Source organism: Vipera berus (genome assembly GCF_964194415.1).
Source record: "Vipera berus genome assembly, chromosome: 2".
In the NCBI taxonomy this organism is placed as follows: domain Eukaryota; kingdom Metazoa; phylum Chordata; class Lepidosauria; order Squamata; family Viperidae; genus Vipera; species Vipera berus.
The window spans coordinates 225,359,736-225,385,096 of record NC_138203.1 but is presented as its reverse complement, the minus strand read 5'-3'; the positions used below and the strand labels follow the sequence as shown (position 1 = coordinate 225,385,096).

The following is a 25,361-nucleotide window of genomic DNA, read 5'->3' as shown; positions in this document are numbered from 1 at the left end:
TAGTATTTAATGATACTATGATTCATTTTATTTTTATTTTCATTTTAATTGAATACATAACAATAAATAAATATTGTTTGGTCATGGTTGGCTTAGTGGACATGTTTTGACATATAAAGGCCTTAATGGCTTATGGTGCAGAGTCCCTATATATTCTACATGGACCATGATGAAATTCCCATCAGAGGCCTTGTACCAAGGTCATGCCAAGATAGTCCTTCCATTTATGAAATGCCTTACCCAGATTCTCCTTTGATATCTTTTCCATTTTTCACCATTCCTATTTTTGTATTAAGATCCTTTAATCGACTGTGTAACTTCTGTATGTTTTGAATAATTTAACAGCCTTTAGTACAGTTTAATCTGGTATACTATAAACTTAATGTATGCCACATTTTAAATGTTTGGAATGTTTATTTAGCTTCAGCACCATGTAACTATTGCTTTTAATTGTTTATTCTGTGTAGAATAATTGAGTATACATTCTATGTAATGACTACTAACAAATGGAATAAATAAAAGACAGCAGCCAAAGGAAAGGAGCTACTCTGTTTATGCCTCCAGTTACCTTCTTTTTTTCATAATTCAATCAGGTCACTGTCACTGCCATAATTATTTCCATAAATGATTAGTTTTCCTCTAGTAGCTTGGTTGTTCAACAATGAGACACTGGTGAAGTGGGTATAGCAGTGCCTGCATTTTCTGCGTCACATGAGAAAAGCACATCTTCCTTCCCCTGTCCTTACCACTTTCTACAGAGGGACAATCGAGAGCATCCTGTCATAATGCGTTACTGTCTGGTTTGGAAGCATTACTGCTCCAGACAGGAAGGCGGTGCAGAGAGTGGTAAGGATGGCAGAAAAGATTATTGGCAGTTCCTTTTATCCAGGATATAGCATATAAACGATGCTTGAACAAGGTCCACAGAATTGTCTGGGATGCTACACATCCTCTTTACCACCTGTTTTCCGTGTTACCTTCTGGGAGAAGGCTTTGTGGTATCCGAAGCAATAGAAATATTGCTTCCTGTTAGAAAACAATAGAAAGTCATTTCACCAAATTAAAAATTATGGTTGATCACATAGTCAGCCAGATATTTAAATTGGCTTTGGCATTTCAATCTACCAATTAAGTTCTTCTTTAGGTCCTGGGATAGGCAGATGTTATAGGCAGATATTAATATTATTGTCATAGAATGTAAGTTGTTCCAAGACGCCTTTTGCAATTAGACTGATGTTATGTTTGCCAATACCAATGTTGTTCAAGTGACTGGTGCAGGTATTTTGGAATTGTACCAAGACACCTATTATTATTGGTACTAGTTTTGTTTTTCCCCCACAGTCATTATTATTATTTAGACTGGACTTGGCTTTTTTATCTATCTGTTAAGCCCTTCTCAAGGACCTGGGGTAGATAGATGTTATTGTTTGATGGTGTTAAAGCTATTGCTGCAGGATGATGTTCAAGTAGTACTATTTAGTACTACTTCAACTTTTTCAGTTTGCATTTGAAAATCCCACAATATTTTAACCTACTAAACTTTGATGATTCCACTCACAAACACCTGACTTTCAGATGCAAGTGAAATAAAGGTAACTCTTGTCTTTCCTAATTATTTTGTTTACACATAGAAATAGTTATTGGTTGCAGATATAAGCAAATGTTTCAGAACCTGCAAAGAATACACATATAAATATTCCACAAATCAGCTTTCTATTAATTGTTTCTTCTATAACGTGTTTACATTTATATAACATCAGTTGCTTTAGCAATGATTGTATATCAAATAAACTAGCATGTGTGAATGCAAACACTTTTAAATGAGCTTTCTGTAGAATAAAATAAATAAAATAAAGCACAAACATTATATAACTTACTTGTCCAAGTGGAAGGTTTTAAGAGTAACTTCTGAGGCAGATTGAAAATTATGCCACTACAAGCAGTCTCCTGTCTGCCATTTGCTTAATTATTTCTTTCCTCTACTCCCATCAAACCAGGAAGCAGTTGGGACATGAGTTATACTGAACGTCTCTAGGCTGGAAAAAGTTTTGGGGAAAATCCAGGCACATGTTGCAAAACAAGGCCCAGTTGCACTGTCTCAAACAATTAGAATTCTGAAAACAACGCCTCCTAAAGAGCTTTTCTTTCATCCCTAAAACATTCAAAATTGATGCTTTGAACTCAGAATATTTCAAAGACAGCCATTTAGTATCTCCCTGAATATAAGCTGTATAGTCTAGGATCAGTGGTGGGATTCAAATATGTGAACAACCGGTTCTCTGTGTGGATGCCCTTTCCGGAAGTCCATTCTGGGCCTGGCAACAAAAAATTAGCTACCGTACTTGTTCTGCCCAAGTGGTGTGAACCGCTGAATCCCACCAATGCCTATAAAAGGCAAACAAACAGCCACAAAAGGAGAGATAATGTTAGATTTGGCAATAATTCAGCTCTGAAGGATTTGTTGTTTGTTGATGAATATTTCTGGGATAATTTAGCCATGGGAGGCAAACAAAGAATTTTTGTCTGAATTCTTCTGTTAGGAGTGGGAGATGAATGGGGCTAATATAAACTGGTCCCAAAGCTAACTGCAGAAAAAGCAGGGAAGCACGCTTACCAGATTTAGCTTTGCATTTGTTACAATCTGAGCTAGAGTGGAGTTCTTGGTGTCAGAATTTATAGTAAGGCTGGAAAACAGAAATTGCACCAGAAATTTCTGGCTGTAGTAAGGCTGGAAACTAGAAAAACAAATATGGACTTTTTTTTTCCTGGTTAGATAAAGAAGCTAATTCTGTTATGACTGTTGGCATTCCTGCATATGGTGGAGAGTAAGAAAATGCAAAACAATAATTTAGCACGCTTAACTGAGTAAAAATGAATTGAAACATCAAGCATTTATATTTTTATAAATTAAAGCTTATCATTAGTTGTTTAGCATTCTTTTTTCTAAACAAAATTTGAAAAGTTTTTTTTTAAATTCACTAACTTTAAATAAATGAATTAAATTCTTTGCTAATTAAGTTCACTCACTTTAATTGAACTAATGCATCTTTCATGTTATATTCATGAAGGAAATAATTAAAATTTCTGGATTATCCTATTTGAGAAAAATCGGTTGCATCAGGAACAAATACTTCATTTTGTATGTGTTCGCAATATTTCACAACTGTGCATTGCTAGCAGTGTTGTTTATGATGATTCACATTCTTCATTAACTATCACCTTTCTTGGAATTTTATTAATGTAATCATCCCTTCTGTCCATGCTGGAAGTTTTTATCAGTTTTATTTTTGAGAGAATTCTAATACCGTTCTTTTCCCCCCCTGAAATTAAGAAAACCAGAAAACCAGAACTTCTCTAGCAGAGTCCTGTTTTTTACAGGAAGAAAAGAAAAGAATAATTTGCTCCCAGTATTCCTCTTGGCCACTGAGGATTCTGAACATTTTTTAGACATGGGATACACTCACAAATAAAAGTATAATACTTGTTCTTCATAAGGACAGTGAACAAAAAAATTGGCTGGGAGTGAAACAAACCAACATTTGTGACCTCATTTTTCATGCTGAACATTTGCAATCCTAAATCAGAAGTTGTCATATTTTACATGTAAGCCCTATACATGCTTTTGAAGTATTCCAAAACTTACGTTCAGCATTAATGTGTCAAATAAGGTCTAGGGAATAGTAGCTTGTTTTTTGATGGCTCCTAGCAATTTTATGGTTAATAACTCTTAACTTACATCTGTACTAAAATGTTCTCATTTTATAAACAAGTTACAGCAAGTTTCTTTCCTGGCAGCATATGCTGTTGAGATAGTTTTATGAAATAATGTTAAGATTGTAATGGCCACCTAGTTAATTTAATATCTGAATAAACTTATTAGCAATGTTGGTTAGTAATCTGTTTATTTTCCCCCTTGTATATATTTACTTATTTCTTAAAGTTCCTTTAGCAACTGATTGAATTTATAAAGTAAGTGCTACAAGCTTTTTCCTAGATTGGTTGAGAACTGGAATGTGATACGTGGCATTTGGAGTTGAAGTCAGTTGTTCACTTATTGTAGAACTTTTCCATATGTTTCCTGTTAGTAGCTTTGTTCTCAGACCTCAAGTCTCTCCAGAAACAAATAAAAAACAGATTCAAACTTTACTGAATAGGAGTGAGTGCAAAAAGAGTTCTCTGTCTATTTTCATTCAGTAACTTTAATGTTTTACAATGTGTATGTAATACAGATAGAAACACTGCAAGTATGAAAATGTGTTCAGTAATTGTTCCTGAGGTTGGCAGTAAGCACACCTATTCTACTGATCTTCTATAAAATATTACTCATTCAATTTAAATTTTGAATGAGAATTATTAATATTTGCATCTTACAAAAGTATGAAAAATCATAAAATAACAAGTTTCATATGCAATCAAACACTCAAATGTGAGTATCATTGAGATCAGTTAAACTTATTTTCTCCTGAAGGAGTACTAGATTACAGCTCTAGGCAGGCTACACTAGCTTGCAATTTTGACTTTGTAGCATCCTGCTGTTACAAGATCATTTGCCACCTCCACTGCCAGCTTCCAACAAGCAGAGTCAATCCCAGGGATTTGCCTGGGGAATCACCTAATAACAGCCACTGGAACTGCTAGAGCTGCTGTTGTAAGTTGGCGCTATCATGTGTTATTGTACTTTACAACTGCATTGCTTACAAACTGAGTTGCCAGTCTGAATTACCTTTATTAAATGAGGACTATCCGCATTTGTTAGCCGATGATTTGATATCACTCTATTAACTTATGACCATCTGAGAGCCATATTTCCTCAGATAACTGAATTTTTGCTTTTTTGAAGAATGGAAATTGCTGTATCAAATTGTATAATAATAATTTCTGTGATCAAGAGGCCTTGCTCATGGTCAATAACAGCTGTGGGATGGCTGCAAGTTTAATTCCTCTTAGAACAACTGCCCGGGTCAAATATTTCAGGTACCTGTGTAGCTATTTCCACCACTGCTGGAACAACCAACTGAGTGAGCTTTCTGTTAGAGCTCAATATTTTTTTAAAAAAAAATTTTTTTATCAAAGATTCTGATATACAAATAAAACTAATATATTCTACACAAAATATATATAAAATAAAAAAAGTGTAAAAAAGGGAACAAAACCTCCCCTTTCCTCTTTCCTCCCCTTTCCTCCCCTTTCAGCTAATCACTTATCACTAAAACTAATCACTTCTTCATCCCATTCTTTACAATCAAATCTTTAAGGTTTCATCTTAATTGGCCAAATTTCATTTAGGGTTATTAGAAATGTATTATACAAATTACAATAATAAATACATTTTAAATTCTTACTTTATATATCTATGTCTCATTTTCTATTTAAACAATTTCTCCTATCATTTTCAAATAAAGTTTTGAAGTTATCGTCATCCAGTCCTGATTTTAAAAAGCCATTAAATCTCATTAGAGAAAGCAAAGTCTTGAAAACATCATCATAAAGTCCTAATCAGCATAAACCCACCAAATGTTACCAAAACCAGCAACCTCTATATTAACCTTAATCAAATAAACCAATTTATTATTTCTCCCCCCCCAATGTTTAGTTTCCCCAAATGAAATCCAAACATCTGCTTTCTTATACTTAATTTATCTCTTCTCTCAGAATTATTGGCATCTTCATCCAGTCTCTTTTGTGATTCCAGTATAGAAAAGTTATTCATATCGCTATTCTCATTGTAACATCCCTTACAATTTTTGATAATTCAATCAGAATAGAGCTGGAAGGGACTTTGGAGGTCTTCTAATCCAGCCCCCTGCTCAAGCAGGACAACCTATACCATCTCAGACAAGTGACTGTCCAGCCTCTTTTTAAAAAATTCCAGTGATGGAGCACCCACCATTTCTGGAGGCAAGCTGTTCCACTGGTTAATTGTCCTCACTGTCAGGAATTTTCTCCTTAATTCCAGGTTGCTTCTCTGTTTGATCAGTTTTCAGTCACTGTTTCTTGTCCTGCCCTCTAGTTCTTTGGTAAATAACGTGACCCCCTCTTCTTTGTGGCAGCCCCTCAAATACTGGAATACTGCTATCAAGTTTCCCCTATTTCTTCTTTTCTTTAGACTAGCCAAAACCAAGTCCTGCAGCCAATCTTCGTATATTTAAGTGATTGTCCACTAGGACTCTGGGGTCCATCTCACACTTACTGTTTTTAAGCCAGGTTTTGCCTAATTTGTACTTGAACCTTTGATTTTTCTTACCTAAGTGTAAAACCTTGCTTTTCTCCACATTAAAATTCATTTTGTTGGATAGGGCCTATTGTTAAAGTCTGTCAAGATCATTTTGGATGCTGGGGTGTTGGCTATTCCTGCCAGCTTCGTGTCAGCTGCAAATTTGATGAGTTTCCCTTTTATTCCCTCATCTAAGTCATTTATGAAGATATTGAAGAGTACTGAGCCTAAGACAGAACCTTGTGGTACCCGACTGCTTACTTCCCTTTATGTAAATGTAGTACCATTAAGGACAACTTGCTGAATGTGGTTCATCAGCCAGTTACAAATCCATCTGGTGGTGATGTCCTTTTTGTAAATTTATTTATTTATTTATTTATTTATTTATTTATTTATTTATTTATTTATTCATTCAATTTATATACCGCCCTTCTCCCGTAGGACTCAGGGCGGTTCACAAGGTTATTTAAAAAACAGATACAACAGTTACAAAACTTAAAATCAATTAAAAGAATTATATAAACCTTGCAATAAAACCCCAGTTAAAAAACAGTTAAAATCCCAATTAATATGCTCAGACCAGGCCAGAGAGCTCAAAGAGCCAGGTCTTCAGGTCCCGGCGGAATGAGCGAAGGTCAGGGGCAGTCCTAAGCTCTACAGGCAGCTGATTCCAAGAGGGCCGGCGCACCCACAGCGAAAGCCCTCCCCCTGGGTATTGTCCACCGGCAATCTTTTACCGGTGGTACCCTGAGAAGACCCTCCCTGTGGGAGCGCACAGGACGAAGGGAGCTTGATGCCGGCAGCAGGTGTTCCCTCAGATATCCCGGACCCAAGCCATTGTAAAAAAGATATCCATATCTCTATTCTGATTTATTATTTGTAAGATATTTGTAATTATCAAATCATCCAGTTTCATTTGTAAATCCATTATTTCTATCTCTTTTTTATAAGCTTTCATTTTTAAATCCACATTCAAGTCAGCTTCAGTTTTATTCAATGGAATTGCTTCTCATCAGTATCATCTTCCAATTCTATAATGTTGGATGACTCTACTTACATCTTTAGCCCATTTTTTTTCTTGAAAGTAACCATCTTTTATTTCCTTCTAGTGCCATCTAATGTCCAGACTTCAAAGTCATCTCACTATTATATATTGTGGTACCTCGGTGCTCATCATTAATAGCTTCTGGCAGGTGCGATGAGTACCAAAACCAATGAGTACCAAATAAATTTTTCCCATAAGAAAAAGGCAGCCAAAACTGACAAGTTCTAGGTTGCATTGAGTACCAAACTGACAATGAGTACTGGGACAAAATCTTCTAATCAAAATGCAACTCAAATTCGATGAGTTTCAAAGCAGATGAGTACCAGGATGCCACTGTATCTATAGACATTTCCCACAAGAAAGGATTCTTTTAATTAAATTAAAAGTCTTTCTTTAATTCAATTCTATCTGAGCCCTTAATTAATTTAAAAATTTCTAAAATCAATGCTGTAATCATCCCTTACTATTATATTCCAGAAAATGTTCTTAGAAAATTATAAACACAATTTTCTTTCTAAATGGATTGAAGGAAAACTCATCCAGGAAATACAACCAGATTTGAGGTTCTGAAGGTTTTCAGTCTTTAGCAAGATAAAAAAAACAAAAGAAACATAAACTCCAGAGTGATTAATCAAATCAGAGACCAGTATATCCAAAACAACTACATTAGCAGCTGTGAGCTTGGTGGAATCTCGTGACTCCCAGCTGTTTGTAAGAGACTGTGAAAAGTCAGTTTTTGTCATCTACTCACACATACACAAAAACAGCTGCCTGAAGTATGTATGATAATGTCAACATCTTTACATGTTTTTGGCAATCTGGATCCAGCATCTCGTTGCCTTTCAGCCAATAATGTCTCCCACTATCTGCAAGAAATCAGTCTGCCCATTCCTCACTGGAAGCTTCTCCAGAGTTCAAAAAAGTTTCTGATGAAATCTTAAAATATGGCAATAATTATATTCCTGCAGCCAAAACAAAAAAAAGCAATGTATAATGCAAAGGCCCTGGACTTGTTATAAGGTAGATAATTCTATATTTATAAAGATGTAGTGAGAGATGGTACCTATGGGGAAGAGGGGGGAGAGAGCTGATCTGATGAATTACAGCAAAATGGCAGTTTCCACGGGAAGGAGGCAGCACATTCCAGAAAGGGGGGGGGGGAGAAAGGCAGCATTGCCTGGAAATGGATGGAAGAGTAAGAAAGTTAGAATAGCCGTTCCCTAGAATCTCCCAGGGTATATTTGTTAAGAGTAATTAGGGTTTAGTCTAGCAAGATTATGTCTATTGTGTGTCAGGAAATAAAGAAATGGACTCTGGTGAATTGTTCTACATCGTTCTTGGTCCTGGCTTGATAAGTGTCTCTATTTTAGAAGTTTCTGACAACCACACTTCCTGTCCCATTTTTAGCTTCAGATTCCCTTACTCAATACATGTACTACTCTCCCATAAAACAACTGTATGCATTTCTGTTCAGATACATACTCAGTAACCCACGTATTGCTATGCTACCTACTTTGCCCCTCATGGCTTCTGGCATTTATAAGCTGATTATATGAATGTTTACTTCTCTTTCTGATTAAGAAATTTCAGTCTTTCTTTTACAACATCTAACATGGAGAAACACTGCAAAAGTTGCCAAGTTTCTTGCAGTAGCTATAAGGGATATTCTATAGTTTTCTTGCAGTAGCGATAGGTGGCATTGTTTCAAGGGTGGCTTTTTGTTCTGTATTTTAGAATAGAATAGAGCAGGAAGGGACCTTGGAGATCTTCTAGTCCAGCCCCCTGCTCAAGCAGGAGAACCTATACCATCTCAGACAAGTGACTGTCTAGCCTCTTTTTAAAAATCTCCAGTGATGGAGCGCCCACAATTTCTGGAGGCAAGCTGTTCCACTGGTTAATTGTCCTCACTGTCAGGAACTTTCTCCTGATCTCTTTGATCAGTTTCCAGCCATTGTTTCTCGTCCTTCCCTCTGATGCTTTGGTGAATAATGTGACCCCCTCTTCTTTGTGACAGCCCCTCAAATACTGGAATACTGCTATCATGTCTCCCCTATTTCTTCTTTTCTTTAGACAGTCACTAGCCAAACCCAAGTCCTGCAGCCTTTCTTCATATGTTTTAGTCTCCAGGCCTTTGATCATCTTAGTTTAGTTTTTCCCCAAACTCTTTTTTATGATATGGTGACCAAAATTGGCTACAGTATTCCAGGTGTGGTCTTACTAGGGTTTTATAAAGCAGTACTAATACCTCACATGATCTTGATCCTGTAGCTTTGTTTATACAACCCAGGATTGTATTGGCTTTTTTGGCGGCTGCTGCACACTGCTGGCTCATGGTTAAGTGATCATCCACTAGGACTCCAAGGTCCCTCTCAGTTACTGTTTTTAAGCCAGGTGTCACCCAATCTGTACTTGTACCTTTAAGTTTTCCTTCCTAAATGTGAAACTTTGCTTTTCTCCATATTGAAATTCATTTTGTTGGATAGGACCCATTGTTCAAGTTTGCCAAGATCTTTTTGGATCCTGAGTTTGTCTTCTGGGGTATTGGCTATTCCTGCCAGTTTGGTGTCATTTTAATTTTTATATTTGCCCTTTATTGGTATTTTTGTATTTTAAACTCTTTATTGGGCCGAGACTGTAAATAAATTCAATTCTAGAATATAATGAACAATATTCCAATCTCTTGCATTTTTAAACATGCATGTTGTTTAGTGCAGTAGAATCTCCAATTAAGAAGGCAATGATAAAGTGATATCACTGGAGGATTACTGAATTATGTAGTTGCTTTTGAAAGAAATCACCATTGCAAAAATATTTTCATTATTAAAAGAATTACAAATTCTGAAACTCTATTGACCATATCTTTATCTCCTAAAAAAGTAATCTGAACAATTGAGTGCATGATCTTTTCTAAGGTAAATCTAATATAATAATTCTCTTTTTTGTGCCAAAGCAAGAAAAACAACACTATTCAGCAAGCCTTATTCCATACTAAATATATTTAAAAGTAGAGCAAATTGCTAGCATCTAGTTAACTCTTCCCCCTTCATAGATTACTGCCTTATTGTGGCGAAGGGGCTTGCGTAATTCAATGAAGCTATGAGCTGTGCCGTGCAGGGCCAACCAAGATGGACAGGTCATAGCAGAGAGTTCTGACAAAACGTGATCCACTGGAGTTCCTTTTTATGGCAACCAACTCCAGTATCTTTGCCATGAAAACCCCATGGACAGTACCAAAAAAGATTTGACGTTGGAAGATGAGCCCCTCAGGTCAGAAAGCGTCCAATATGCTACTGGGGAAGAGCAGAGGGCTAGTACTAGTAGCGCCAGAAAGAATGAAGCGACTGGCTAAAGCCAAAAGGACGCTCAGCTGTGGATGTGTCTGGTGGTGAAAGGAAAGTCCGATTCTGTAAAGATTTTTTCTCCATAGGAACCTGGAATGTAAGATCCATGAATCAAGGAAAGCTGGATGTGGTCAAACAAGAGATGACGAGACTGAACATCGACATCTTAGGTATCAGCGAACTAAAATGGACAGGAATGGGTGAATTTAATTCAGATGACCATCAGGTATACTACTGTGGGCAAGAATCCCTCAGAAGAAATGGAGTAGCTTTCATAGTCAATAAAAGAGTAGGAAAAGCCATACTGGGATACAATCCCCAAAATGACAGAATGATCTCAGTTCAAATCCAAGGCAAACCATTCAATATCACAGTAGTCCAAGTCTATGCCCCAACCACCGGTGCTGAAGAGGATGAAATTTGACCAGTTCTATGAAGCCCTACAGCAACTTATAGAACTAACACCAAAAAATGATGTCCTTATCATCATGGGGGATTGGAATACTAAAGTAGGAAACCAAAAGATAACCGGAATAACAGGCAAATTTGGCCTTGGAGTACAAAATGAAGCAGGGCACAGGGTGATAGAATTTTGTCAAGAAAATATGATTGTCATAGCAAACACTCTTTTCCAACAACCCAAGAGACACAAGGACATCACCAGACGGTCAACACAGAAATCAGATTGACTATGTGCTCTGCAGCCAAAGATGGAGAAGCTCTATACAGTCAGTAAAAACAAGACCAGGAGCTGACTGTGGCTCAGACCATGAGCTTCTCGTTGCAAAATTTAGGCTTAAACTGAAGAAAGTAGGGAAAAGCACTAGGCCACTCACGTATGAATTAAATTATATCCCTGTTGAATATACAGTAGAGGTGACAAATAGATTTAAGGAATTAAATCCGATAGACAGAGTGCCTGAAGAACTATGGACGGAGGTTTGCAACATTTTTCAAGAAGTAGCAACTAAAACCATCCCAAAGAAAAAGAAATGCAAGAAACCAAAATGGCTGTCTGAGGCAGCTTTGCAAATAGCTGAGGACAGGAGGGAAGCGAAAGGCAAGGGAGAAAAAGAAAGATAAACCCAATTGAATGCAGAATTCCAGAGAATAGATGAGATAAGAATGCCTTCTTAAATGAACAGTGCAAAGAAATAGAAGAAAACAATAGAAGAGGGAGGACTAGAGATCTCTTCAAGAAAATTGGAGAGATGAAGGGAATGTTTAATGCAAAAATGGGCATGATGAAGGAGCAAAATGGCAGGGACCTAACAGAGACAGAAGAGATTAAGAAGATGTGGCAAAATTACACAGAAGAACTATACAAGAACGAGCTTAACGTCCCCGATAACCATGATGAGGTGGTCACCGGCCTGGAGCCAGACATCCTAGAATGTGAAGTGAAATGGGCCTTAGGAAAGCTGAGCAACAACAAAGCTAGTGGAGGTGACAGTATTCCAGCTGAGCTATTCAAAATTTTAAAAGACGATGCAGTAAAAGTGCTACAGTCAATTTGCCAGCAAATTTGGAAAACTCAACAGCGGCCACAGGATTGGAAAAGATCAGTTTACATTCCAATTCCAAAGAAAGACAGTGCCAAAGAATGTTCAAACTATCACACCATTGCACTCATTTCACATGCTAGTAAAGTTATGCTTAAAATCCTACAAGCTAGACTCCAGCAGTATGTGGATCAAGAACTACCAGAAGTACAGGCAGGATTTCGAAGAGGCAGAGGAACTAGAGATCAAATTGCCAACATACGCTGAATCATGGAGAAAGCTAGGGAGTTCCAGAAAACATCTACTTCTGCTTCATTGACTATGCTAAAGCATTTGATTGTGTGGATCACAACAAACTGTGGCAAGTTCTTAAAGAGATGGGAGTACCAGACCATCTTATTTGTCTCTTGAGAAACCTATATGCGGGTCAAGAAGCAACAGTGAGAACTGGACACAGAACCACTGATTGGTTCAAAATTGGGAAAGGAGTCCGGCAAGGCTGTATACTGTCGCCCTGCCTATTTAACTTATATGCAGAGCACATCATGAGAAAGGCAGGGCTAGATGAATCAAAAGTTGGAATTAAGATTGCCGGGAGAAATATCAACAACCTTAAGATATGCAGATGATAGCACTCTAATGGCAGAAAGTGAAGAGGAACTAAAGAGCCTCTTGTTGCGAGTGAAGAAGGAGAGTGCAAAAGTTGGGTTGAAACTAAACATTAAGAAAACCAAGATCATGGCATCCGGCCCTCTCAATTCCTGGCAAATAGGAGTTGAAGTCCATGAGTCATAAAAGAGCCGAGGTTGCCTACCCCTGAACTAGTGGATACATTATACAGTATATCCATTTTTTCCAAAGTGTCTTGAAGGGTATTCTGTATGACATCATTCTCTCTATCTGTTATTTATAGAAATAGCTCAAACTGCCCAATATATCAATTTAGAAACAGAGGTCACAAAATCTAACCTGCTTCAGGAAAAAAAAATCTTCCTGACCCCTCTTAGGTTCAAAGAAAAAAAGAAATTGGCTTCAACAATGTAGAAATGTGTTTATATAAATCAAAGGGAAGCAGGACGCCTCCAAGGAATAGAAGTTATTGGAAGTGTTCTTAATAAGAATATAGTTAAGGAATTATTGTTACAAAATATTAAATTATTATAGTATAGTATTATAAAAATACTATTATTATACAATTTTTAAACTTTACTATTTAGCTTCCCTGCTTTTCTGTCCATAAGGCAGACAGCTCTTAAATCCTTTTCCCGAATAGATGGGGAAGAAATGGAGGTAGTGACAGATTTTATTTTCCTGGGCTCCAGGATCACCGCAGACGGGGACTGCAGCCAAGAAATTAAAAGACGCTTGCTTCTGGGGAGGAAAGCCATGGCAAACCTAGACAGCACACTAAAAAGCAGAGACATCACCCTGCCAACAAAAGTGCGTATAGTCAAGGCTATGGTCTTCCCAGTTGCAATGTATGGATGTGAAAGTTGGACCATAAGAAAGGCTGAGCGCCAAAGAATTGAGGCCTTTGAACTATGGTGCTGGAGAAGACTCCTGTGAGTCCCTTGGACTGCAAGGCAATCAAACCGGTCAGTCCTAGAGGAGATCAACCCTGACTGCTCTTTAGAAGGCCAGATCCTGAAGTTGAAACTCAAATACTTTGGCCACCTTATGAGATGGAAGGACTCACTGGAGAAGAGCCTAATGCTGGGAAAGGTTGAGGGCAAGAGAAGAAGGGGACGACAGAGTATGAGGTGGCTGGATGGAGTCACTGAAGCAGTAAGCGTGAGCCTAAATGGACTCCAGAAGATGGTAGAGGACAGGAAGGCCTGGAGGAACATTGTCCATGGAGTCGCGATGGGTCGGACACGACTTCGCAACTAACAACAATAACAACAAAAGTTAATTCTTCAGCCACTGCTATATAGAATCTAAGAGTGACAAGAGTATCAGAAGTATCTTCATATTAGCCAGGCTCCACTTCAATATCTAGATATATTTTAAGTATGTAAAATTATGTTCTGAAATAACCCAATACATCTTTTTTTCTGTGTGTGTCTAAAAAGTATCTCCCATCTTACTGAAAATTATCTACAGTCCATTCCTTTCACCTTTTAAAGGCTTTTGATATAATAGGTTTATACTGCCATCCTTTGGTACCACTCTACAAAAAGAAAAGGGAAAAATACAGATAAAATGGTTTAAAATGCATGGAAGAAGAAGTTGGTTGGATATCAGGATAAATTTCCTATTGACAAGAGCTGCTCAGCAATGAAACAGATTATCAAAGGAGACGGTGGAAGAGTTTAACCAGAAGCTGGATGCCCATCTCCATTGCAATGTAGATTCCTGCACTGCATAGCAGATTGGCCTATATGATTTCCAAGATTCCTTCTACTACTACTATTTTATGTTTCTGTGTTGGAATGTTTATTATTCTGGATCGTATTCTGATATTACTGATAACTATGATACTTTATTCATCCTATGAGTTTTTCCTGCCTTTGAATTGACTTTAGAGAGATTATATATTGCATAAGAACAGTATAAAATGTGTTGACTTCCAAACTGTGGTTGATGTACACAAACACATTCTTGTCTGTAGAAGAGGGATAGGAAACCAATAACTTTGTAAACCACATGTTGCTTGTTATCTCATAATCCTGCTTTGCTGATCTCACAGAATATTTCTGCAAATATAATAAAGCAATATTTCTAGTTAAACAAGACTTTTTTCTCATACTTTACAGCTTGAATTCATGCCTAATCTCTGGGCCCTAATAGTATATACCTCTTCCCAAAGTGTTTTGACATTTTTTTCCTGAACATCATTTTAATCATCAGTTTTTTCCATTTTTTAACAAAACATCATGACAGCAGGAATAGACTTACTAAAATGAGCCCAGCCACTCTAAATCACTTTTGAGGACTAAAAGGTGATATTTCTGTTCATTGTCAGTCAGTCCTGGGGCAATAATGTATCATTGAGTGTTTGTGTGTGTGTGTGCGTGTGCATGCCCCTGCGTGCAATTGTATTAAGATATTAGTTAAATATATATATTGATTTCTTTTAAAACTGTTGCAATGTAGCAAAACTGTTCTTATATTCTTCTGTTATGTAATGCTATTACATGAAATAACTCAATGCAGAAAGAGTACATTTTACCTTACAGAATAGTATATGGAGTCTACCTTCTCTTAATTTCAGAGACAGAGGAAATACAGATGTTACATTATGTCATAAAAGGTTGTACGTGCACTTTTTCAGTTTTTACACAGTATATATTCTGTAGGTGTTTGCTGTTACATTGTTTACCTCGAGGCAATACGTGACCAGATTCCCTTATTAGGAATCATCAAATGTACAAAGTCAGATTTTACTGGGAATTAAATTTATGGACCTTTGCAATTTAGATAACAATATAAAGTGTATTAGTTTTTAGAAGCTAGCCAGGAATGGCTATAAAGTCTATTAGAATGGTACATAGGCTCCACCTTTCCTTGAATCTCAGCATGATTTGGCTGTGTATATCACCAAATAAGAATGAAACCAGTCATGTAGTCCCTCCTGATGGTTATTGTAATTGTAGATAAAGAGGTACCGGATATATGAGAAATACGTTTGATATGTGTCAAGTAGGCCATGATGTGTTGTATTCATTCAGTTAAGAAGGATGAAAAAAGCCTTCTCTGCAAAATATTTGTTTTAAAATTAATACACAGTTGTGTATAATAGATCTCTTGTTTATGTGTTGGATGTGCTAACTTGAAAGATGCCAAAACATAGGAAAATTATTAACATTTAATCCCAAACCTCTGATAACTAATGATTTTAGATTCATATTTAAAAATACAATAAGCTACAATGCCAGTAGGAGAAAAATGAAACACACAATACTGACAAAAATTGGGAAGATCAAATGAAAAAAAATTATGAGTTAATACCTTTTTTAAAAATAGAGAAAATGAAGGCTGAGATAGTTTTGGTGGAAATCCATTCCTGAGCTTGGGAACAATAGAGAAGAACATAAACAATCTGTTTCCCTTCACAGCCTTGCCTGTTTAACTAGTGATGTCCTCAAGGGGGCCACCTTGACTTAATAAATACATAGGCAAAGCTTCCTGAAATCCGTCTTCAGTTGCCCAGAAGAAATTGCAACCTGTGCAGTTGATATATTTTGCACCAATCACGAATCTTTGCCTTTTTTGTTCATCATAAAACAGCTTGGTATAAATGGGTTATATTTAATAATTAAAAATGTATAAGTAAGTAACAAAGTTTTGTATAATATTAACCAAATTGTAATTGCAATGTAAGTATGATATATGCTGATTCCAGTCAGTGTTGATGGGGGTGGGGGGAAGAGAGCTTGGTCCAGTCATCAATCCCTTCTTTGTGGGATGCCACAAGGTTTGGGTTTTTTTCCCCTCTTCCTGTTTAAGTACATAAGATTGTTGGGTAAAGTCATCCAGCAGTTTGAGGGGAAGTATCATCAATATGCTGATGGTACCCAACTTTATACTTCCACTCAAGGCTACCTGAGTGATGCCATGGAAGTCCTATCCCAGTGTCTGGAGGCTGTGGCAGCCTGGATGGTGAACAACAGGCTTTAGCTTAACCAAAGCAAGAACTGTGTGGCCTTGAGTGTTGGGATCCTTTGGTGCTGGGGACTTTCTGTCTTTCTTCTTGGATTGGGTGTAACTGGCTCAGACAGATCTGGTGCATAATCTATGGATCCTCTTGGACTCATGGCTCCTATTCAAAGGGCAAGTGGCAGCCTAGCTAGGAGGGCCTTTGCACATCTTTGGGTTGTACACCACTTGTGCCCATTTGGGGGCTTTGCTCACTGTCACTCATGCTCTTATGACTTCGTGTCTGGACAACTGCAACAACATCTGCATGAGACTGACCTTTCCTTTGAAGAGTATTTCAGAGTTTCAACTGGTGCAGAATGGGCAGCACAGGTAGTAAAGGGTGCCGGTTACTTGGTACATGTAACACCATGACTCCCCATTGGTTGCCATTGTGCTTCTAGGTGCAATTCAACATGCTTGAATTTTTGCTCGTGTCTTCACATATTAGAACTAGTTTTGTTTGTTTGCTTATTTATCTATTAAATTTGTTTGCTGCTCATCTCTCTTTGAAGCAACTCCGTGCAGCTTACTTGAAGGTCTGTCTCTCCCTTGTTGTTTCTACCCATCTGTTATGGCCCCACTGGAGGCCAGCTCCAATGAGAAGGATGATCCGGAGCTGAGGCCATCAGAAGGGAGTAATGTGGGGTGTCTAGAGACCATGGAAGCTTTATGGTGGAAAGGGATACAGTCCCAGGAACTTTGGGAAATGGTGTATCCCAGGGTCCCCAGACTCCTGTCCGTGGACTGACACCGGTCCACAGCATGCCAGCAACCAGGCTGCACAAAGAAAGCCCCATCTGCAGGATGCAGGCAGCATGCAAAACCACGCCCCCCTCCAGTTCACAGAAAAAACTTTCTCCATAAAACCAATCCCTAGTACCAAAAGGTTGGGGGTCACTGGTGTATGTGATCATCTGGATAAGCAGCCACCCATGCAAGTAGAAGAGGGAGAGGGCAGTGAGGCACAGCAGCAGCTGGTCTATTCCAGTGAGGAACAGCTGCCTCCCCTACATGATTCATGGAGCAGAGTGCCATGAGGCATAGCTGAAATCAGCAAGTCTACTTGCGAGAAAGCAGCTTCACCCCTCCTAATGAGAAGCATCAGGTGGAGAGATTTAAGGGAGAATAGTGGGGTAGTTGGTTGTCAGAGACAACCATTTGTTTTTCTTCGGTGTAGCATTTCTGGCTGTTTGCTTCATTCCTCTGACTTTATTCAAGTTCAAGGAAGGCTTCGTTACTTCAACCTTGCTCCTGGATTTTGTGCATGAATTGAATTTTTGTAATTAGGCTAATTCTTGCCCATTTTAATTCTGGACTGGTCAAGCTGAATTATTGACAGCCTGTCAAGTGTGTTGGCCATGTGCTTGGGCATTTCTCCATTCCATGCTCAAGCCTTCCTATTTGGGGAGTAGCCATTTTGCCCTTGTTGCCCATGTTTTTGATGTTGGGCTGCTATTCTTAGCCAAGCCCTGCTGGCAAGCCTCAGTTTTCAGGCAGGAAGGCATCCAGTCACAGAAATTGCTGTCTTGAGCCTTGGGATTGTGAGGAAACTGATTGAGGGTTCTTGGGAAATGCTTTAAAGGGTTTAGTTGTGAAATAAATATTTTAAATACTTCTCAAGCATTAATTATGTGAACTGGGACAGGACACCATCCAGAGAGGATGGGACTGCTTCAGGTCCCAGTGGCCAAAGAATGCCAGTTTGTGGGGCCTAGAAGACATGCCTTTTCTACTATAGCATCCATCTTACACAAAATTCTCCCTCTGGAGATCAGGATGTCCCCAACTCTGTTGGCCTTTCATAAGGCCCTACCTAAAGATCAGGTTCTGTGCCTGGACTTGGGCCCCAGGTGAGTCCAGGGACCAATTTCTTGATTGTGTTAGCAATTTCAGTTGTTACTTCTTAGCTGCCTATATTTTTAATTTTTATAAAGTTTGTTGCTGTTTTTTTAATTCAGTTTGCTTCCAGAGTTGAGATGGGTAACCATGTAAAGTGGATGGATGGATGGAAAATAGATAGATAAATAGATAGATAGATAGATAGATAGATAGATAGATAGATAGATAGATAGATAGATAGATAGGCAGACAGACAGACAGACAGAAAGACAGACGTGAATATATTTAAAATATAAGCATTGAATTGCATTAAGAATCTTGACTTTAATAAGAATCAAAGTTTTGCAGGAGTAATGTACATACATAAATTTTTTATATATTTTAAAGCTATAATATAAAATAATTTATATGGGTTAGGATGCTGAGCTTGTCGATCAGATGGTCGGCAGTTTGGCGGGTCGAATCCTGAGTGCCGCGTAACAGATTGAGCGCCTGTTACTCATCCCAGCTTCTGCCAACCTAGCAGTTCGAAAGCACGTAAAATGCAAGTAGAAAAATAGGGACCCCTACGGTGGGAAGGTAACAGCGTTCCGTGCGCCTTTGGCGTCTAGTCATGCCGGCCACATGACCACGGAGATGTCCTCGGACAAGCGCTGGCTCTTCGGCTTTGAAACGGAAATGAGCACCGGCCCCTAGAGTCGGAAACGACTAGCACGCATGTGTGCGGGAACCTTTACCTTTTTAATATTAAATAAATTCCACAAAGGAGAAATACCACATATGAAACTTCAGATTCCATTTAACTCTTATAGCTATTACACATGACTGTTTTTTTTTTATTGAAAAGTTTTAAAAATAGAGTTTTCCTTTAAAAAAACCCCTTCCCCCTCCCTCCTCCCCTCCCTACCTCCCCCCTTCCCCCCCCTCCCTCCCTCCCTCCTCCCCCCCCACCTCCCCCTAACCCCCCTCCCCCCCCGGACTTCCCAGAGCTAAATACAAGGTATATATATATAAAAAAGCAATCATAAACAACCATATACTAACAACTATAAATTCTAAAATCCCTCACTCTCTAACTTATATAGGATCAAACAAAACTTAGCATTATTAAATATATATAGAAGACAAAATAAAAAAAGAAAAAAGAAAACGAAAGAAGACTTATTCAAATGCTAGATAAAACTTCTTGACCCTATACTTATTCTGGATAAACTCAATCCATTTTCTCCATTCCATAATATAATGTTCTTGCGAGTAATCTTTCAAATAGGCCGAAATCTTCGCCATCTCTGCCAAGTCGGAAACCTTTAAAATCCACTCTTGTATAGTCGGCAGTTCCTCTTTCTTCCAATATTGACCTATCAAAAGTCTTGCTGCCGTAACTAAATTCAACATCAACTTAGAGTCCACAACTGTAGCGTCAACAATTATTCCCAACAAAAAAAATTGCGGACAAAACTTTATCCTCCGTTTAAAAATCTTCTGCATATTCCACCAGACTTTTATCCAAAAAGCCTTGACCTTTTTACATGTCCACCATATGTGAAAATATGTTGCCTCTTCATCACCACACCTCCAACATTTAGGCTGATAATTCGGATACATACTTGCAAGCTTTTTAGGATCTAGATGCCATCTATAAAACATTTTGTAAAAGTTCTCTCTTAAACTTTGAGCTTGAGTGAATTTTACATTCCTCACCCAGATCTTTTCCCACGTGTCCATTGTAATAACTTCCTGAATGTTTTGGGCCCATTTTATCATACAATCCTTAACAAGCTCTGTTTCTGAATCGATCTCTATCAATGCAAGATATATCCGTTTAATATGTGCTGGTCCTTGATTTCTAATTTGCTTTATCAAATTTTCATCAGTCGTTGCAAATCCATTTTTTTGGTCTTCTTTCCACCTGGCCTGTAACTGAATATATTGAAACCAAGTCTGAACAACCTTCTCTTCTCGCAAGAAACTATATGATTTCAAGCACCAAATATTCCTTTCCAAACTTAAAATTTCCTTGTAAGTAGTCTCATCATGTTTGAAACCAGCATGTATATTTTCTATTGCGTGTTTTGGGATTGCCCACAATGGTATCTTGCTGCTTAACTTATGTCTATACTTCTTCCAAACTCTCAGCAATGCCTGTCTTAAAATATGCATCCTAAACACAGTATCTACCTTCTTATCATACACCAAATATGCATGCCAGCCAAACAACAGATCATGGCCCTCAAGATTTAATAACCTCGATTGTGTCAAATTAATCCAATCACTTATTCCTACTAGTGCAGCAGCTTCATAATATAATTTAAAATTAGGCATTTTAAGGCCACCTCTCTCACGAGTATCCTGCATAATCTTAAGTTTAACTCGTGGCTTTTTCCCTGCCCACACAAATTTATTGATACCACGCTGCCATTCCTCCAAGTTAGAGTCTTTCTTAAGAATCGGTATCATTTGAAATAAGAATAAAAATTTGGGCAGGACATTCATTTTCACTGCTGCAATCCGTCCCAACAAAGACAATTGCAATTTTTCCCAACTCTCCAGTTCTTTTTGAATTTTCCCCCATAACTTTTCATAATTATTTTTATATAGCTTTGTATTAGAGGGCGACAAAATCACCCCCAAATATTTAACCCTTTTAACAATCTCAAATCCAGTTAATCCTTCTAGGAGAGCCTTCTGCGAAACTGTCATATTTCTAGCCAAAATTTTAGTTTTCTGTATATTTACTTTAAATCCAGAAACCTTCCCATATTGTGTTATTATCTCCATCAGGTCCACAACAGAGTTCTCTGGCTGGGTCACTGTAACAACCAGATCATCTGCAAATGCTCTCAATCTGTAATCCTGATCTCCAACTTGTATCCCCTTAATTTTTTCCGAATTCCGAATCTTAACCAATAATATCTCTAATGTTAATATAAATAACAAGGGCGATAGCGGACAGCCTTGCCTTGTGCCCTTCTCAATATTACATACTGTTGTCAAACTATTGTTAACTATAATTCGGGCAGTTTGTTTTTGGTATAATGCCCTAATCGGTTGTAAAAATTTTTCCCCAAAATCCATTTTGTCTAAAACTTTCAACAAAAATTGCCAGTTCAATTGATCAAAAGCCTTTTCAGCATCTAAAAAGATTAGCGCAGCAGAGATCTGGTTGTGCCTTTCCAAAAACTCTAACACATCAACTATATGTCTCACATTAGTTTTCATTTGTCTTCCACTAATAAACCCCGTTTGGTCCCCATGAATCACCTGTTGCAGAACCCTCATCAGTCTATTAGCCAAAACCTTAGCAAATATCTTATAATCTGTATTTAAAAGCGATATCGGTCTGTAATTTTTAACTAAAGTAGCATCCTGGTCTTCCTTCGGAATCAAAGAGATAAAAGCTGTTCTCCAAGACGGGGGCACCTTTCCCCCCCTCTGGATTGTCTGGAACAGTTCCTTTAACACATGACTGTTTTTAATACATCCAAGAATAAATTAAGAACAGAACCTTAAAGTGCTATAATGCAATAATAAAATAACAAATTAATCGTGTGACAAGAAAAACAAGTGTACAATTTCATTGGAAACTGGAACAAATAAATTAGTTTAAGAATTTAAGGAGAATTATTAGGATCAATTGAACCATGGAACCAATTACACAGGTGTTCAGTTCACTTTCATGTGATATGTTTACACAGAGCTAGCCTTATGTCTGGAATGCTTTAATTTGGATTCCTGTGCTCAGCAGGAATTTAAACACAATGTCCAAAAATAGCACTTTCCAACTTAGATTAGTTTAATTCAGAATAGAATAACAAAATGTGAATAGTCTAGCTACAATCAGCCTAGGAAGTAATTAGGGTATGAATTTTGTATTTATACCAAAATGATGAATAGGTAACAGGTAGAGTTGTGTGTTTGTAGCATTCTGAAGAGTAATGTGACACATGTTTTAATGACAAACAGAATGCCCGGTGTCAAAAGAATGGGAAGTCTGAAAGTGGAAGTAGAAGGAGTGGAAAAGATCAGGTCAATAGACAAAGGAAATTATATGGAAATACTGTATGTTGCATGTCCAAATTGCATGAGCATCTGTTTGCTGATCAGTGCCTCAAAAATTTATTCAAACTTTATATGGTGCAGAATGATTGATTGGAATTTCTTACAGTTCAAAATTTGGGCTAACTCCAGGTGACAGTAGAGGACAGGGGAGGGAAGCTTGGCATTCTATGGTCCATGGGGTCACGAAGGGTCAGACACCACTTAGCGACTGAACAACAATAACAGTCCATGGTAACCATATCTAGGTCTGTAACTCCTACTTAACTGCTTGTCTTTTTTTCTCTATACCCAGACTATTTTTTTTAATATTTGATCTTTGTTTTCACTGAAATGTCCTCATTCTTCACAATTGAGTGGAAGTTTCTCATAGTTTTCCTCCCTTGCATCACTCTCTTCTTTGTTTTTCCAAATACACTGCTCATATTTATTTATTCTTGTGCAAACCCACTAAAACTTTACTTTTATTAGTAGTTATCTTTATCCTGAATTTTTCATTTTCTGTGTTCACTTTTGCAATGAACTCATCTGCATATCAGTATTTCAACTGCCAGCAATTTTCCCCCCAATTCTTCTACTCTTACAGGGCATGTGTAAAATATATGAGGAGGTATGTAGCTTTGCTTCCTCCTTTATGTATAGTTAAGCATTGTCTTAATTAATGAAACAACCTTAATTATCTTAGTAATTCTTATTAGGAATGTAGACCTAGTGAACTTCTTTGTTTGATTTGAATAAAGAGTATTCAAAAACAGACAGTAAAGTTAATAATAATTTTCCTCTATGGATGGAGGTCCACCTTTTTCATTTTTCTCTTTCTTCTGAAACTTCTCATATTATCTTCTGCTTTTCTATGTTCATCGACCCCAGCCCTCCTGAACAGAACTTTTAAGGAGTCACAAGTAAAATAGAAAATCCACTGAAAGTAGCTTCCCACTATCAAAGTACGAAGATTCAAATTTATGTGTAGATTTATACTGCGAATATTACTCTCAAACAGAAGCAGTAGCACCACAGTAGTACGAGATTTTAGTTCAGTATGTTTAATAAAACAACTGAGCGTTTTTTGTTCTCTTAACTTAAATGAAGAATACATATATATTAAATATAGAAGTAGATAGATATTTTCACACAGTACCATCATCAGTTAACCAACCATAACAAAATATTTGGTATACAGTACATGCAGGTTGGAGTAAAGCAAAGTTACAGTACTAAAGCAGTAATATAGAAGAATTGGATCCAGTTTTAATAATGCAATAAAGACAACAAGTTGAAAAGTGGTCTTAAATTAGTCATGAAAGTTCATTGTCTACAATACATCAAGTGAAAACACACATGAAGGGCTTTTTTTCTCTTTTTCTTTCTTTGTTTTCTTTATTCTACATTAATTTGTGTTAGTGTTTTATGTCTTTAAAGCTGTTTATCTGTTTATCTCACATGTAAAGGAAAGGCTAGCCAGAATATTTATAACAGCTTATGGGAAAATAAATTATTTTAACTAAATTTTCAATTGATTTAAATGGGTCTATTTATAGGTATAATAGTCTGTGAGTTTCATTGACTCTCTGCATACAGTAACTTCTCTCTGTGTGTGTCTGTCTCCTGTTTATGAGCTGCACATGATTGAGATCCCCACATGCCTAAAACATTTTACCACAAAATAAAATACTTTTCTAATCTCAGACCTTAAAATTCTATCCTAGGTGGACTAACCCATACAGGAAATACAAGCTTATGTATTTGTGCTCTCTGTGCAGAGAATATACTCATTTCTCTTTTAAATGTATTTCTGCATGGTTAATATTCAGGATATATATGTTTTTGTTATAAAAGTAGTATATTCATCCAAGGCATCCAGATGAATAAATATTAAAACCTTTGAGGCTAAAGGGCTTCATAATTAAGTTTGTCTTTCAATTTTAGCACAAATCTGTAAATATTATCTAGGGCTTCATAATTAAGTTTGTCTTTCAATTTTAGCACAAATCTTTAAATATTATCTAGGGTCATAGTGGATTAGATTATCAAACTAATAATAAAGTGTCCTATAGCAGAGGTCTCCAACCTTTCCGGGCTCACGGAGTGGAGGGAAGAAAAGCAGCTTCAAAATTGGTGCACATGCATGGAGCCACGCACACTGGTGTGGCACTAGTGGCCCAGTTTTTGCATGTGCTGGTGCCATGCACATGCTTGAACGGCCATGCACCCCCCCATGGTGGCTAGCTGCCCAGTTCACGCATGCGCAAATGGGCCACAGACATTTGCGCTAGTGTCCCCTTTTGCGACCATGTGCATGCGCAAATGGGACTGCGGCCGTGACCCATAGGTTGGGGACCCATGTCCTATAGAGCTTTTTAAAGGCAGTTTAGTTTACTTTTGTTAAATGTTCAAATTTTTCCTTTTGAGCTATAATAAATATTTAAACAGGAGTTTTTTTCCCCAGTACATAACTATTTATTTAATCCCCTGAAAATTATTTTAAAACTTTCTATTTTCTTCTGCAAAAAAAAAGACGTAGTAGCGTGGATCTCAGTGAATGAAACAAACCAATTTTGTGCTAGGAAACCATTTATTCTAGAAAGATTCCTAAATTATACAAATTAAAAAATATAGAAAAATAAATTGAAGGAATTTAATGGAATGTTATGTTTTTAATTTATTAAACCTTGTATAAGTATTTTGTAATGAAACTGGGCAGTATAATTTACAGTTTTTACAGT

General features: G+C 37.3%; 1 protein-coding gene across 1 annotated transcript in view; it reads left to right on the top strand.

Moving 5' to 3' along the window:
* Positions 1-25,361, top strand: part of CENPP (centromere protein P) — a 162,647-nt gene that overhangs the window by 46,659 nt on the left and 90,627 nt on the right. The window lies entirely within an intron of this gene.